Source organism: Portunus trituberculatus, chromosome 2, assembly GCF_017591435.1.
Source record: "Portunus trituberculatus isolate SZX2019 chromosome 2, ASM1759143v1, whole genome shotgun sequence".
Taxonomy (NCBI): domain Eukaryota; kingdom Metazoa; phylum Arthropoda; class Malacostraca; order Decapoda; family Portunidae; genus Portunus; species Portunus trituberculatus.
The window spans coordinates 10,334,249-10,350,974 of record NC_059256.1 but is presented as its reverse complement, the minus strand read 5'-3'; the positions used below and the strand labels follow the sequence as shown (position 1 = coordinate 10,350,974).

At 42.8% G+C, this 16,726-nt stretch overlaps 1 pseudogene; it reads right to left on the bottom strand.

The window, feature by feature from the left end:
- Positions 1 to 2,662: 2,662 nt before the first annotated feature.
- LOC123506797 lies at positions 2,663 to 14,868 on the bottom strand (annotated as a pseudogene).
- Positions 14,869 to 16,726: the final 1,858 nt, after the last annotated feature.

Below are 16,726 nucleotides of genomic sequence, written 5' to 3'. Positions count from 1 at the left end.
TGCCTGGTCTCAGGATCCAAGATCGGAAATAAGAGCTCTGAGCTCGAGGGAAACCTGGCTGTCTCGTCAGAGACTGCAGCAGATCAAACAGTGAATTACACACACACACACTACCTTAGTCCAATGTGGAAAGTGATCATGTGACATTAGAGATGCAAATGCATGAGGAAGATGAGATAAGATACAGAGAGGACTATAAAGGAGAGAGATTAAATTATGCAAGAGCAGATTTTGAAAAATTAATGAGTTATTTTGCTGATATTGAGTGGAGTAATATTATGAGCAGGAAGACTGTACAAGAGAAATATGACATAGTCTTAAAGGAATACAATGAAGGAGTAAAAAAGTTTGTTCCTGTTTATAGAGTTCAAAAAAATACATGCTTGGTACAATGGTAGATGCAAACAAGCTAAAAAAAAATATATATATATAAAGCATGGAAGAAACTCTTAAAGCAGGGAAATGACTATAAGAGTCGGCTGTACAAAGATGCTAGTAATGAGTATATCAGAGTAAGGAGAGAGGAAGAAAGAAAGTTTGAGAAGGATGTAGTGGATAAAGCAAGGATGAACCCAAACTTTTCTACAAGTTTATAAACGGTAAGATGAAGAACAAGGAAACAATTGAAAAATAAGAAAGAAGGAAGACATACCAAACAGAGAAGGAAATGTGTGAAATAATGAATGAGAGCTTCAAAACGGTGTTCACTGAAGAAGATGATTCACAGAACCTAACAGGACATTGCATTGCCAAGGATTACAGGAGATTGCAGTGCACAAAGAGGATATTGGAAGATTACTGGACAAGTTGGAAGTCAGAAAAGCAATGGGGGGCTGGTGTATCAGGCTGGTGTTAAACAATGTAAACACCAATTACTGGAGCCAATTTGGGAAATAATTAAAGTTCAATAAATGAAGGAAAGTTCCACTGAGTGGAAGAGAGCCAACGTAATACCCATATTTAAAGGAGGAAAGGCAACTGAACCACTAAACTACAGACCAGTGTCACTTACAAGTGTCGTAGGGAAGTTATGTGAAATAATTATCAAAGAAAAATGGGTCAAATTTCTAGAAGAGGAGCAAGTCATATCGAACAGACAATTTGGGTTCAGGACAGGGCGGTCATGTGTATCAAACTTATTAAGCTTCTACTCCAGAGCTATTGCAGGACTGGAAAACAGAGATGGATGGGTAGACACTGGACACAGTATACCTGGACATTCAAAAGGCCTTTGATAAAGTCCTGCACGGAAGACTTCTTTGGTAACTAGAGAACACAGGAGGACTGCGAGGAACCTTGCTACAATGGACAAGAGATTATTTGAAGGATAGAGAAATGAGAACTGTGATCAGAGATACATACTCATCTTGGGGTAAAGTAACTAGCGGAGTGCCACAAGGGTCAAATGTTAGCCCACATTATGTTTCAAGTTTATGTAAATGACATTCACAATGGGGTAAACAGTTACATTAATTTGTTTGGTGATGATGCAAAGCTGCTAAGAGTTATCAAAACCAGAGAGGACTGTTTGCTGCTGCAGGAAGATTTAAACAAGATCTATGAATGGAGCAATAAGTGGAAATTGGAGTTTAATGCCAAGAAATGCCACATAATGGAACTAGGAAAGAGTAAGAGAAGACCAGTATGGAACTATTTGATGGGAGAGGAGCAAATAATGAAGACTAAAGAGGAAAACATCTTGGAGTGATCATACAAGAAAATCTGAGCCCTGATAAACACATAAGCAAGATATTTGGACTATCACATAGGATGTTGACTAATATAAGAGTGGCATTTCATTGCATTGATAAAGATATGATGAAAAAAATCATCACAAGCATGATACACCCAAGGCTGGAATATGCAGCAGTGGTGTGGTCTCCAACCTCTAAAAGGATAGAAGAAAACTGGAAAGGATACAGAAGATTGCTACAAAGATGGTGCGAACTAAAGGACCTCACATGTGAAGAACGACTGAAGGAAATGGGACTAAAGGACCTCACATGAAGAACGACTGAAGGAAATGGGACTAAAGGACCTCACATGAAGAACGACTGAAGGAAATGGGACTGCCAACCTTACAAGATGGAAGAGAACGAGGGGACCTAATAACAATGTACAAGATAGTCAATGATATTGAAAAGCTAGACAAGGAAGACCTGGTGCTGGTGACAGAAGGAGATGGAAGGACAAGAGGACATGTCAAGAAGATCAGGACAGGGCCGGCCCGATGCATAAGTGAAGTAAGCGGTGGCTTAGGGCCTCGAGGCCACAAGGGGGGCCCCAAGAGCAATAAAAAATATATTGTAGCCTATGTGTTATTTTTCAGCCATGTATAAATAGTTATTTCTATATGATCAAAGATATGGAGACAATACGGAGTTGTAAAAATATATTCTAAGTAATGTTATGTGGTTGTTTGTACTTAAATCACCCCTAGATTGTGCTAAACCACCCTTAAATCCAATCCAGTAGTATTTATATGGGATCATAAATGCTCTTTGGGCGGCCATTTTTTTGCAGGTGGGGCACCACCCTCTAATATTCTTCCATGGGACCCAAACAAGCAGTGTGAAAGTTTGTTGCTTTAATCTAGTGTGTCACATTTTTTTCGCTAAGCCAGCGGACTATAAGGCTTCGCTGCACCGGCGCTTCCTGCATGTCAGTTCCCGACATGCAGTGTGCTGTGTACCCTGCGCATCCTTAACATAGGTTGTTCGGCTAACGATGTCACAAAAAAGGGCATCCCTCAGGGGCAGAGAACAGAAAAAGGAAGGAAGATGTTCCATGGCACAAGAAAGGCTTAGTGGACTGGCAATGATAAATATCAACAGCAAAGTTAGCCATCAGTTATCTTATTGAGATGTCATAAATGACTTTGCCTCCAGAGAAGCCAGCAAGCACAGGTTTTAAGAGTGGCTGATTAAAGGATTACATAATCCCCAAATGAAGTCATCACAAGGGAGGCCCCTCCAATGAAGTGATTTGTCTTGCTGCTAGGCAACAAAGGCCACATAGCTGCTACATGTCATGAGTGGGGTTCAAATCGATGCCCCGCAATCTACCACCACCGTGGCAGAATGCGGCGCCTTACTCTGCGTGACCACTGAGGACACTAAGAGTGGGTGGAACAAACCATTGAGTTACTGTGTCTTAGGTACAGTACAGCAGCTCTGTTCATTTGTAGCATTAAACAGCTGTGTGGTATTCACTCATTATTTCATGTCATTCTTTATGTCTTTGTAATGGAATTTATAATTATTTTTGTGAGCTAATAAAGTTGAAATTTGGAAGTGTTATTTGTTTTTATTGATCTTGCATTACAATTTGTTGTTCCACATTGACGTTGCTTTTTCTTTAAACCAATAATAATTAAACATGACACATTTACAGTAACAACAGTGTCTACCTCTTTATTTACTTAGTAGGCCCACAAATACAATTTCGCTTAGGGCCCCATGGAGGCTTGGGCCGGCCCTGGATCAGTGTGTGAAGGATGTTGGAAAATACAGCTTTCCACACAGAACTAGATAAATGGAGACATGGAGACAGGACACTATGAGCCACACTCCAACCCTGTACACTCCAACCCTGTACACTCCAACCCTGTACAATACAACTAGGTAAACACACACACATACCTGGAAATTTAGCAATCCAAAGAAATTCATCCGCACAAATGGATTCCTTCTGGCCCAAATGTAGACGAGCATAATGGTGAAGGCTTGCCCGAGGAACAGCAGCTGGCAGAACAACGCACACACCATCATGCCCACACCACCAAACACCTGGGTGACGGGAGTGGAACAGATGGTGAGTGGTGTGTGGTGGTGTGTGATGGTGTTTAGGGGTACTTTTGATGGTGTTTCTGGTGTGTGATGGTGTTTGTGGTGTTTGGGGTGGTTTGTGAGTGTTTGTGGTGGTGTGTGGTAGTGTTTGTGGTGTTTGGGGTGGTTTGTGAGTGTTTGTGGTGGTGTGTGGTGGTGTTTGGAATTTCTGGTGGTGTTTGGTGGTGTTTGTGGTGGTGGTTGTGGTGGTGGCAGTGTATACAGTGGTGTTTGGAAATTTAGCGCTAAAATGCTGTAGATAATTAGTAATGGTGATGATTGCATACACCAAGAAAACACACTCAAAACGCACTCAAATACACCAAAATACATTCAAAACACACTCAAAACACTCAAATAAACCAAATACATCACATCACACTCAAACATCCCCAAACACACTCAAAACACCCCAAAACACACTCAAAACACCTCAAAAACACTCGCAATCACCTCAAAACACCCCAAAATACACTCAAAACACTCATAAACACCTCAAAACACATCAAAACATTCAAACACCTCAGAACATCCCAAAGCACAATCAAAACACACCTCAAAATGCAATTAAATACAACAAAACACTTCAAAACACACCTCAAAACATCCCAAAACACACCAAAACACCTATAACACCTAACACTCCCAAAACACCCAAAACATCCAAAACACATTCAAAACACCCATAACACCTAACACTCCCAAAACACCCTGAAACACCAAAACACACTCAAAACACTACAAAACACATTCAAAACACTCCAAAACACATTCAAAACACTCCAAATAACACTCAAACACCTCAAAACACCAAAACACTCAAAACACTAAAATCCTCAAAACACAAAACACACTCATAACACATTCAAACACCCCAAACACACTCAAAACATCTCAAACACACAAAAACACATCAAAACACTCCAAACTACCCCCTAAACACACCAAAAACACCTCAAAATGACCCCCCAAAAAAACACACAAAACATCTCAAAACACAAAATACCCAAACACCTCAAACACCTCAAAACACCTCAAAACACCTCAAAACACCTCAAAACAAACACACTCAAAACCTCAAACACCAAAACAACCCCAAACACACCACATTCAAAACACCTCAAACACCCAAACCACACCCAAAACATACCAAACACCCCAAAACACACAAAAACACCTCAAACACCCCAAACACCAAACAGTTCAAACAAAACACTCAAACACACCAAAACACCTCAAAACACCTCAAAACACTTCAAACAAAACACACTAAAACACAAAACACTCAAACACACCAAAACATCTCAAACACTCAAAACACCCCAAACACTCAAAACACACCTCAAAACACTCAAACATCCAAAACTCAAAACACCCAAAACACACTAAAACACCCAAAACAAAAACATTCAAACATCTCAAAACTCCCAAACATCCAAAACATACCAAACTACCCCAAAACACCTCAAAACACACTCAAACACCCCCCAAACACTACCACCAGCCCTGCAACTCACCATCATAAGGACAAAATCAGCAGTGCGGCCTCTGAAGGATCCCTCCTCAAGCATTCTGCACTAAAACACCTCAAAACACACTCTAAACACCCAAAAACACACTCAAAACACCCCAAGACACATCCAAAACACACCAAAAATACCTCAAAACATCCCCAAACCACTTCAAAACACTCAAACACACCAAAACACCTCAAAACACTCTCAAGCACCCAAAAAATCCCAAAACACCCCAAAACACACTAAAACACCCCAAAACCCATTCAAAACACACCCAAAACACACTCAAAACACCTCAAAACACCACAAACCACACCCAAAACATACCAAAACACCTCAAACACACCCAAACACCTCAAAACACTCAAAACACACCAAAACACACTCAAACACCCCCCAAACACTACCACCAGCCCTGCAACTCACCATCATAAGGACAAAATCAGCAGTGCGCCTCTGAAGGACCTCTCAAGCATTCTGCACTAAAACACTCAAACACACTCTAAACACCCCAAAACACACTCAAAATACACCAATACATCAAAACACACCAAAACACCTGAAAACATCCCCAAAACACCCCAAAACACTCAAAACACACCAAAACACCTCAAAACACTCTCACACCCAAAAATCCCAAACACCCCAAACACACTAAACACCCCAAACCTATTCAAACACCTCAAACACCACAAACCACACCCAAAACATACCAAACTACCCCAAAACACACCAAAAACACCTCAAAACACACCAAAAACACACTCAAACACCCCCCAAACACTACCACCAGCCCTGCAACTCACCATCATAAGGACAAAATCACAGCTGCCTCTGAAGGACTCCTCACACACTAAAACACCTCAAAACACACTCTAAACACCCCAAAACACTCAAAATACACAACACATCAAAACAGACCCAAACACCATCAAACACTCAAAACATACCAAGACACATCCAAAACACACCAAAACACCTCAAAACTCTCAAGCACCCAAAACTACAAAACACCCCAAAACACACTAAAACACCCCAAACTACACCCAAACACCCCAAAACCTACTCAAAACACCTCAAAACACCACAAACCACACCCAAAACATACCAAACTACCCCAAAACACACCCAAAACACCTCAAAAACACCTCAAACCATACTCAAAACACACTCAAACACCCCCCAAACAGTACCACCAGCCCTGCAACTCACCATCATAAGGACAAAATCAGCAGTGCGCCCTCTGAAGGATCCCTCCTCAAGCATTCTGCAGTACCGATACGTGAAGATCATGTTGAAGAGAAAATTGAAACCCATTGTGCCAAAAACAGAAACGTGGTCACCAAACGCCATATCTGGAAAGAGAGAGGAGAGGAGAGGAGAGGAGAGAGAGAGAGAGAGAGAGAGAGAGATTATTGGTGTTTTTAGTAATTTGAGATGAAAAAAAGATGAAATAGAGACAGAGAGAGAAGAGAGGAGAGGAGAGAGAGAGAGAGAGAGAGAGAGAGAGAGAGAGAGAGAGAGAGAGAGAGAGAGAGAGAGAGAGAGAGAGAGAGAGAGAACTAACTTTATGTATTTCAAATGTCTATATATGCATTTCTTTCATTGCATTTTAATCGAGAGAGAGAGAGAGAGAGAGAGAGAGAGAGAGAGAGAGAGAGAGAGAGAGAGAGAGAGAGAGAGAGAGAGAGAGAGAGAGAGAGAGAGAGAGAGAGAGAGAGAGAGAAATAGCTCACCTGGTAGTGCCGTAAAATCAGCGTTGGGTTGAAGTAAAGAGTGAATGGAGACACCACGTCCAATTGCTGAAAAAAACAACAACAATGACAACAACAACAACAACAACAACAACAACAATAACAACAACAACAACAACAACAACAACAACAACAACAATAACAACAACTTTGGACACTACAGAACACAGGAGGACTGCGTGGAACCTTGCTACAATGGACAACAGATTATTTGAAGGATAGAGAAATGAGAACTGTGATCAGAGACACACACTCATCTTGGGGTAAAGTAACCAGTGGAGTGCCACAAGGGTCAGTGTTAGCCCCCATTATGTTTCAAGTTGATGTAAATGACATTCACAATGGGGTAAACAGTTACATTAATTTGTTTGGTGATGATGCAAAGCTGCTAAGAGTTATCAACACCAGAGAGGACTGTTTGCTGCTGCAGGAAGATTTAAACAAGATCTAGGAGTGGAGCAAGAAGTGGAAATTGGAGTTCAATGCCAAGAAATGTCACATAATGGAACTAGGAAAGAGTAAGAGAAGACCAGTATGGAACTATTTGATGGGAGAGGAGCAAATAATGAAGACTAAAGAGGAAAACATCTTGGAGTGATCATACAAGAAAATCTGACCCCTGATAAACACATAAGCAAGATATTTGGACTATCATATAGGATGTTCACTAATATAAGAGTGGCATTTCATTACATGGATAAAGATATGATGAAAAAAATCATCACAAGCATGATACACCCAAGGCTGGAATATGCAGCAGTGGTGTGGTCTCCAACCTCTAAAAAGGATAGAAGAAAACTGGAAAGGATACAGAAGATTGCTACAAAGATGGTGCCGGAACTAAAGGACCTCACATGTGAAGAATGACTGAAGGAAATGGGACTAAAGGACCTCACATGTGAAGAACGACTGAAGGAAATGGGACTAAAGGACCTCACATGTGAAGAACAACTGAAGGAAATGGGACTAAAGGACCTCACATGTGAAGAACGACTGAAGGAAATGGGACTAAAGGACCTCACATGTGAAGAACGACTGAAGGAAATGGGACTAAAGGACCTCACATGTGAAGAACGACTGAAGGAAATGGGACTAAAGGACCTCACATGTGAAGAATGACTGAAGGAAATGGGACTAAAGGACCTCACATGTGAAGAACGACTGAAGGAAATGGGACTAAAGGACCTCACATGTGAAGAACAACTGAAGGAAATGGGACTAAAGGACCTCACATGTGAAGAACGACTGAAGGAAATGGGACTAAAGGACCTCACATGTGAAGAACGACTGAAGGAAATGGGACTAAAGGACCTCACATGTGAAGAACAACTGAAGGAAATGGGACTAAAGGACCTCACATATGAAGAACAACTGAAGGAAATGGGACTAAAGGACCTCACATGTGAAGAACGACTGAAGGAAATGGGACTGCCAACCTTACAAGATGGAAGAGAACGAGGGGACCTAATAACAATGTATAAGATAGTCAATGATATTGAAAAGCTAGACAAGGAAGACCTGGTGCTGGTGACAGAAGGAGATGGAAGGACAAGAGGACATGTCAAGAAGATCAGGATGAGGCAGTGTGTGAAGGATGTTGCAAAATACAGTTTTCCACACAGAACAGCGGAGAAGTGGAATGCATTGAATAATGGAATTGTTGCAGCACATAATGTGCTGAACTTTAAGGAAACACTGGATAAATGGACACATGGAGACAGGACACTATGACCCACACTCCAACCCTCTACAATACAACTAGGTACACACACACACACACACACACACACACACACACACACACACACACACACACACACACACACACACACACACACACATAGCCTGGTAGCTCAGTGGTTAGAGCGCTGGCTTCACAAGCCAGAGGACCGGGGTTTGATTCCCCGGCCGGGTGGAGATATTTGGGTGTGTCTCCTTTCACGTAGCCCTGTTCACCTAGCAGTGAGTAGGTACAGGATGTAAATCGAGGAGTTGTGACCTTGTTGTCCCGTGTGTGGTGTGTGCCTGGTCTCAGGCCTATCCAAGATCAGAAATAATGACCTCTGAGCTCGTTCAGGGTAACGTCTGGCTGTCTCGGCCAGAGACTGCAGCAGATCAAACAGTGAACACACACACACACACACACACACACACACACACACACACACACACACACACACACACACACACACTCAAAACACTCTAAAACACATGCATACTAAAAAAAAACACACTAAAACACCCAAAATCAATATAAAACAAACACACACACATACACACACTCCAAAAACACACTCAAAACACTCTAAAACAAACACACACACACACACAAACACACACACACACACTCACCACCAGCATAGTAGTGGCGACGCAGGCAGTGGTGTAGGCGCGGGTGACGGGCGGCATCTGCATGTACTCTTGTTGGAAGGTGAGGTGCGCCATGGTGGTGGTGGTGGTGGTGGTGGTGATGACACAGGCGACACACACACAGACACACACACCTGGGGAGATAGAAAAGAGGTTGGTAAGTGTTGAAAGTATTGTATCAACATCATCATCATCATCAATTATTTATGAGATCACTATATAAATCTGTCACTAAGGTGGTGTGTGGTGACTGGTGTGTGGTGACTGTGGTGTGTGGTGCCTATGGTGTGTGGTGACAGTGTGGTGTGTCGTGACAGTGTGGTGTGTGGTGACTGTGGTGTGTGGTGACAGTGTGGTGTGTGGTGACTGTAGTGTGGTGCCCAACTGCCTGGCGGGTTTGTGGTGAATTTGTGGTGGAGGCAGATTTTGACTGGGTGGGTGAATGTGGAATTGGTGAGTCAGTCTGTCGAACCTTGATGATTGGCTATTAATGAACTGAGTTTGAATTGGCAAAAATGTGAATTCTGAACAAGGATTCCCTGTATATTGCAAAATTTTCAACATTTAATTAAATTCAAACAAACGCTCATGAGTAATTACTTCAGCAAGCAAATCATGTTTCCATACACTTCTCAAAAGCTTCTCATCTTAAATCCAATCAAAATACAGGTCCAAATGACACACATCAAACACGCATCAAACCAAACACAAATCTTAAACCCAAACGTCCTACAAATATAACCTCCTCCTCTGACCCCATGAGATGATAGTTGACCCACACTGCCTCACCAACTGTTTAACCCATTCAACACCATCATGTATTTTTCAATCCATTCTGCTTATTATTTGATGATTTTATACAGATTCAGACTCATGTAGGGATTGAAGACGTGAAAACTGTGGCCATTAATCTTCTGACCTTCATAGATCCATCCCAATGTCAATAAAATCGTCTTATATCCAAAACTCAAGATAGAAATGCATTCTTACTAATACAAGACTGACTCCCCTCTGACACCTCTCTGGCCAGGAGTCAACAAACCTCTCCATTCTGCTACATTTTCTTGCCTGGAGCAGTCCTCTCTCCCTTAGTTACATCTTATTTCATACCATAGGCTGTTGCTTCACCTATTTTCCCCGCAGAAATGGATATCTTACACAAGACACATCCCTATGCGTGACAATGTACTTTTTAACCCAAGCCACAGTAACACACATCACCCAGACACACTCCTTGGCGTTGTTATGAGTGTGTGGTTTGAGTTTTGAATTTGTGTGTGTGTGTGTGTGTGTGTGTTTAGTGTTATGAGTGTATGATTCAGGTGTTCAATTGGTGTTGGTGTGTGCGTGTATGTGTGTTAGGTGAGGTGGTGAGACAGCTGCACAGGACTATTCATTGAGGACAGGAGCCTTGAAGTCCTTGCAGTATCTCTTCACCTCTCGTCCCTTCAAGCTGTACCTGTGCCAACTTGTCCGTGAATTAAACACAAAGGAGGAAGAAGAGTGTTTTCCTGTGCATGGGGAGGGAGGAAAGGGGGTGGCCTGCCTATACACACACACCAAGTCCAGTCTCACTCAAGGAAAGGGGTCTGTGTTGTGCAGCCTTAGGAGGACTGACAGCACAACAGCATCCTGACCCACAGAACACGTCACCTGGATACACCCTTAGGCACAGCAATGCATCCTGACCCAACCCATAGACGCTGGTAGGTGTGGCACTATACATGTCTGCCAATCCTGGTATGTGAAGCAAGGTATGGGCACCAGCCAGTGTCCCCTTGCCGGCAGTGACCTTGTGACATGTGATGGGTGTGTGTGTGCCTCCCCTGTCTTCCTTCCCAGCGCCTCCTCTGTGTTTGTCTCCAGCAGCAAGTCTCTCCTTTCTTATGTGTGCATTTTGTGTCTGTGTCAGGCCACGGGTCCACCTTTCTGTCTGTCACTGTCACCACACTACAAAATCCTACATGTTTATCTCCTTTCCTGCTCTTCCTCTTCCTCCTTTATGTTTCTATTAGCTAGGTTGGGATAGGCTTAAGTTAGAGTCAGGTTAGCTAGTGTACGACTCAAATATGAAGGCCGCTGAGGGGGAGACCTAACGGGAATTCCCCAAACGTCGCAGCCCCAATTATGGAATTAACAATGAAGTGTGGAGAAACGCCCATCTCTCCCGCTCTCTCTCTCTCTCTCTCTCTCTGGCTTGTTACTACTTCCTCCTGTTTCTTATTACTATATAGTTCTCTCATGCAAGTGTGTGTGTGTGTGTGTGTGTGTGTGTGTGTGTGTGTGTGTGTGTGTGTGTGTGTGTGTGTGTGTGTGTGTGTGTGTGTGTATTTACCTAGTTGTAGTTTTCCAGGGCCTGGGCTTTATGCTGGTGTGGCCCCGTCTCCATATCCACACTTATCCAATCTTACTTTAAAAGTGTGCACACTCGTTGCAGACACTACTTCTTCATCTAAACTGTTCCACGTCTCAACACATCTCTGCGGTAAACTATATTTTCTAATATCTCTCAGACATCTTCCTTTTCTCAGCTTTTTACTATGCGATCTTGTGCTTCGGATGTCATATTCTTCTCTCAGGATCAGTTTCTCATTATCCACTTGGTCCATTCCGTTGATCAATTTAAAAACTTGTATCAGGTCTGTGTGTGTGTGTGTGTGTGTGTGTGTGTGTGTGTGTGTGTGTGTGTGTGTAATCCTGCTTGCGCTAGTCTTTCAACAGTTTACGTATTGGTTCTCCTGTGACGCTGCACACACACACACACACACACACACACACACACACACACACACACACACACACACACACACACACACACACACACACACACTCTCTCTCTCTCTCTAAAATAGACAAGTAGACATGCATCTTTTTTGTTGTTTTATTTTCCTCTTTTTCCACACCACCCATGAGGTAAGAGTTAAAGTGCATTTTTCTTTCATAGAGGTGTTACCCTGCAGGCATAATCCTCTCTCAGCTATTTAATCAGACAGTTCTCCGTCAGAAGTGTCCTTCACATTGATAATAACAGAATCCTCTAAGCAGAACTTGTTGACGCTGTAAATAATTAATTTCTGTCGACTATGAAGGATGCGATGGCGAGTAGCACGGACGAGATATTCACCTTCCATCCTGAGCGACAGGGAGGGGAGGAGTGACTCCATTTGACCTGGGGATTATCAGCGGTCAGGGAGTTTGACCTCACCCATGTCCAACCTTGAAAAGTAGCAACGCTGGAGAGCAGTGGTGCTACATTTTGTGGTATCTATACAAAATCATTATCTTCATTACACTAAAACAATATTCAAAGCTCTCTATACACCCTTAGTACAAACTTACAGGAATACACTTTATTGATGGTTCATTAAGATGTAAGCTAATAATGAGACTGAAACATGTGTAGTATTAAATGGGGCAATGTCTGAGTGGAAGGAAGTGGTTAGTGGGGTACCCCAAGGATCAGTGCTAGGACCTCTTCTTTTCTTGGTGTACATTAACGATTTAGATATAGGAATTAGTAGCAAAGTATCAAAGTTTGCAGATGATACTAAGATAGCATGTGCAGTACAGGGTGAAAAGGACAATTACAGAATACAACGATAGAAGAAAATATTTCTTTAGTCATAGGGTGGTAGACTTCTGGAATGCATTGCCAGAGACGGTTGTAAATAGCACTAGTTTGACAATGTTTAAAAACAGATTAGATAAGCACTTAAATTTATTAAATTTATAATTATGTATAGCACTGCATGATAGTTTTTATAAGAAACTTACTATAGTTAAACAAGACATGATCCCCATGTATGGGGATCACAGATTGTAGAGGATTTCGCTGCAGGACTTAGCCCTGTTAATGGGCCAAATATTTAGAATTAGTTTATAATGTATTGTGTACTTGTAAGTGTATCTTTAAGTACTGATGACAAGTAAGCTGTGCGACTGATACAGGATAACCTAGATGGGCCCTGGTGGCCCTGCGTTATAATATTATTTATGTTAGGTTAGGTTAGGTTATGTGCTAGGATGCTTGGCAACGCCGCAGCCGAGGAATCACCATTAGGTCTCCTCCCCCCTCAGCGGCCTTCATATTTGAGTGGGACTATAGGTCAGGATAGGCTTAAGTTAGAGTCAGGTTAGCTAGGTCAGGAGAGGATAAAGTTAGGTCAGGTTAAAGTTTCAGTTAGAGTCGTTAAGTTACAGTAAGATTAAGTACGTTAGGTTAAAGTTACAGTCAGGTTAGGTAGGTCAGGTTACAGTCAGGTTAGGTAGGTTAGGTTAGGTTAGGTTAGGTAGGTGAGGTTACAGTCAGGTTACAGTCAGGTTAGGTAGGTTAAAGTTACAGTCAGGTTAGGTAGGTTAAAGTTACAGTCAGGTTAGGAAGGTGAGGTTACAGTCAGTTTAGGTAGGTGAGGTTACAGTCAGGTTAGGAAGGTGAGGTTACAGTCAGGTTAGGTAGGTGAGGTTACAGTTAAGTTAGGTAGGTGAGGTTACAGTTAGGTTAGGTAGGTCAGGTTACAGTCAGGTTAGGTAGGTCAGGTTACAGTCAGGTTAGGAAGGTGAGGTTACAGTCTGGATAAAGAATTCCTGTCTTTATATTTATCTCCCCAGAAAAACCAGGAGTAACAACAAATGAATAAAATAAACCCCCCACAGTGGTGCCAGTCCCCAAGCAGGCCCCAGAACTTTCCTTTAAGGCTACAAATTAACTTTTTTTTTTAATTATTTACTTGTTTTATTAATTTTAGAGACGATTAACGAAAATAAAATAAATTAATAAATATAATGGCCCCCACAGTGACGCCAGTCCCCGAGCAGGCCCCGGAATCACAAACCACAAGAATAGGAGACAGGTACACACAAACACACACACGTACACACAAACAGACACACACACGTACACACAAACACACACACGTACACACAAACACACACACGTACACACAAACAAACACACAAACAGACACACACACGTACACACAAACAAACACACAAACAGACACACACACGTACACACAAACACACACAAGTACACACAAACACACAAACAGACACACACACGTACACACAAACACACACACGTACACACAAACAGACACACACACGTACACACAAACACACACAAGTACACACAAACACACACACGTACACACAAACACAAAAATACACCAAGTAAAATAAGTCACATATTTTATCAATTTTCCGCCATTTTGTGCCATTTCCCCCTGTCCCTCTTACCTCAGGGGTCGGGTAGGGGGCGAGGGGTGGGCAGGGGTGCGGGTGGCGAGGCAGGGGGAGGTCAGAATAAGGTCAAATAGGGTCAGTCTTCATAGTCCTCTCCGCCTGTGTCTTGGTCTCGGTCTGGGCTTGTTTACGTTGACTCAGGGCGTGCATCTTTCCTATTGGCTCCTCTCTTTTACCGAGTTTTATTCCTTATTTATCGTTCTATCTTTTATTGTTACTATCTTTTAATGTTTGTGTTGGGAAATTTGTTATCTTTTTATTTTTTTGTTTCCTTTTTTCTTTTCTATCATTTTTTTTTTTGCTATTGGCTTCTATTTCACCTAGTTTTATTTTTTGTTTTCTTCTATTCTTGCTGTTTTTATTTTATGTTTTTGTTATAAATTTATGCTTTTGTTAATTTTTTACTTCTTTTTCTCCTTTTGATATTTTTTTTCCTATTAGTTCCCTCTATCTTATCTATCTTTATCTCTATCTATTCTTTCTCCTTTCTTTTTTACTTATTTTGTTTGTGTTATGAAATTTGCTTTTTTTTATTTTTCGTTTCTTTTTTTCTTTTTATAATCCATTTTTTTTCCTAATGGCTGCTTTTTTTTTATTTTGTCTATCATTTATCTATTTCTTCTTTCTTCTTTCTTTTTTACTTTATTCTATGTTTGTGTTAGAAATTTCTGCTTCCAAGTTCCAAGCATCCACATTGTTGGGCCTCTCCATAACAATGTATATTTCTTTATTGACAGTCAGGCTGCATTGTATGCTCTTCAATCCACCTCCCCCCCCCACCACCATGGACTGTGATCTAGTTAATAAGTGTCTTGATCTCATCCACGCCCTAGAAGGTGCTGGTGCCACGGTCCATTTCACCTGGATACCCTCTCATGTGGGTGTCCCGCTAAATGAAAAGCAGACCACCTTGCTCAGTGTGCCCTCCAAGATGCCACAGTGCCACAGTGCCACAGTGCCACAGTGGACCCTGGCACTGAGCACACTCTGGGCTGTGTTAAGAGTAGCAATAAGGACTTTGTACACAGTAGCATTAGTGATCAGTTGGAGCTTTGTTGCCATAGGGGCAGTGGCACTGTGGCACTGTGGCACTAGTCTTCACTATGCTGTGTCTCCCAGAGCTGTGCCTACACCTACGGGAGACACACTGCATCACGTGACAGGGTGGCAGTGAGGCTCAGATTAGGCTACAAATACTTTTGGGAAGTCAGTGCTTCTCCTGGTGTGTGGTGTGTGGTGTGTGGTGCACCAAGGGGACACACTCTGCCTCACTATTGCGTGGTGTGTGTGTGGTGTGTGGTGCACCAAGGGGACACACTCTGCCTCACTATTGCATGTGTGTGTGTGTGTGTGTGGTGCACCAAGGGGACACACTCTGCCTCACTATTGCATGGTGTGTGGTGTGTGGTGTGTGGTGCACCAAGGGGACACACTCTGCCTCACTATTGCGTGGTGTGTGGTGTGTGGTGCACCAAGGGGACACACTCTGCCTCACTATTGCGTGGTGTGTGCTGTGTGGTGTGTGGTGCACCAAGGGGACACACTCTGCCTCACTATTGCGTGGTGTGTGCTGTGTGCTGCACCAAGGGGACACACTGCCTCACTATTGCGTGGTGTGTGCTGTGTGCTGCACCAAGGGGACACACTGCCTCACTATTGCGTGGTGTGTGCTGTGTGCTGCACCAAGGGGACACACTGCCTCACTATTGCGTGGTGTGTGCTGTGTGGTGTGTGGTGCACCAAGGGGACACACTCTGCCTCACTATTGCGTGGTGTGTGCTGTGTGGTGCACCAAGGGGACACACTCTGCCTCACTATTGCGTGGTGTGTGGTGTGTGGTGCACCAAGGGGACACACTCTGCCTCACTATTGCGTGGTGTGTGGTGTGTGGTGCACCAAGGGACACACTCTGCCTCACTATTGCGTGGTGTGTGGTGTGTGGTGTGTGGTGCACCAAGGGGACACACTCTGCCTCACTATTGCATGGTGTGTGGTGTGTGGTGCACCAAGGGGACAC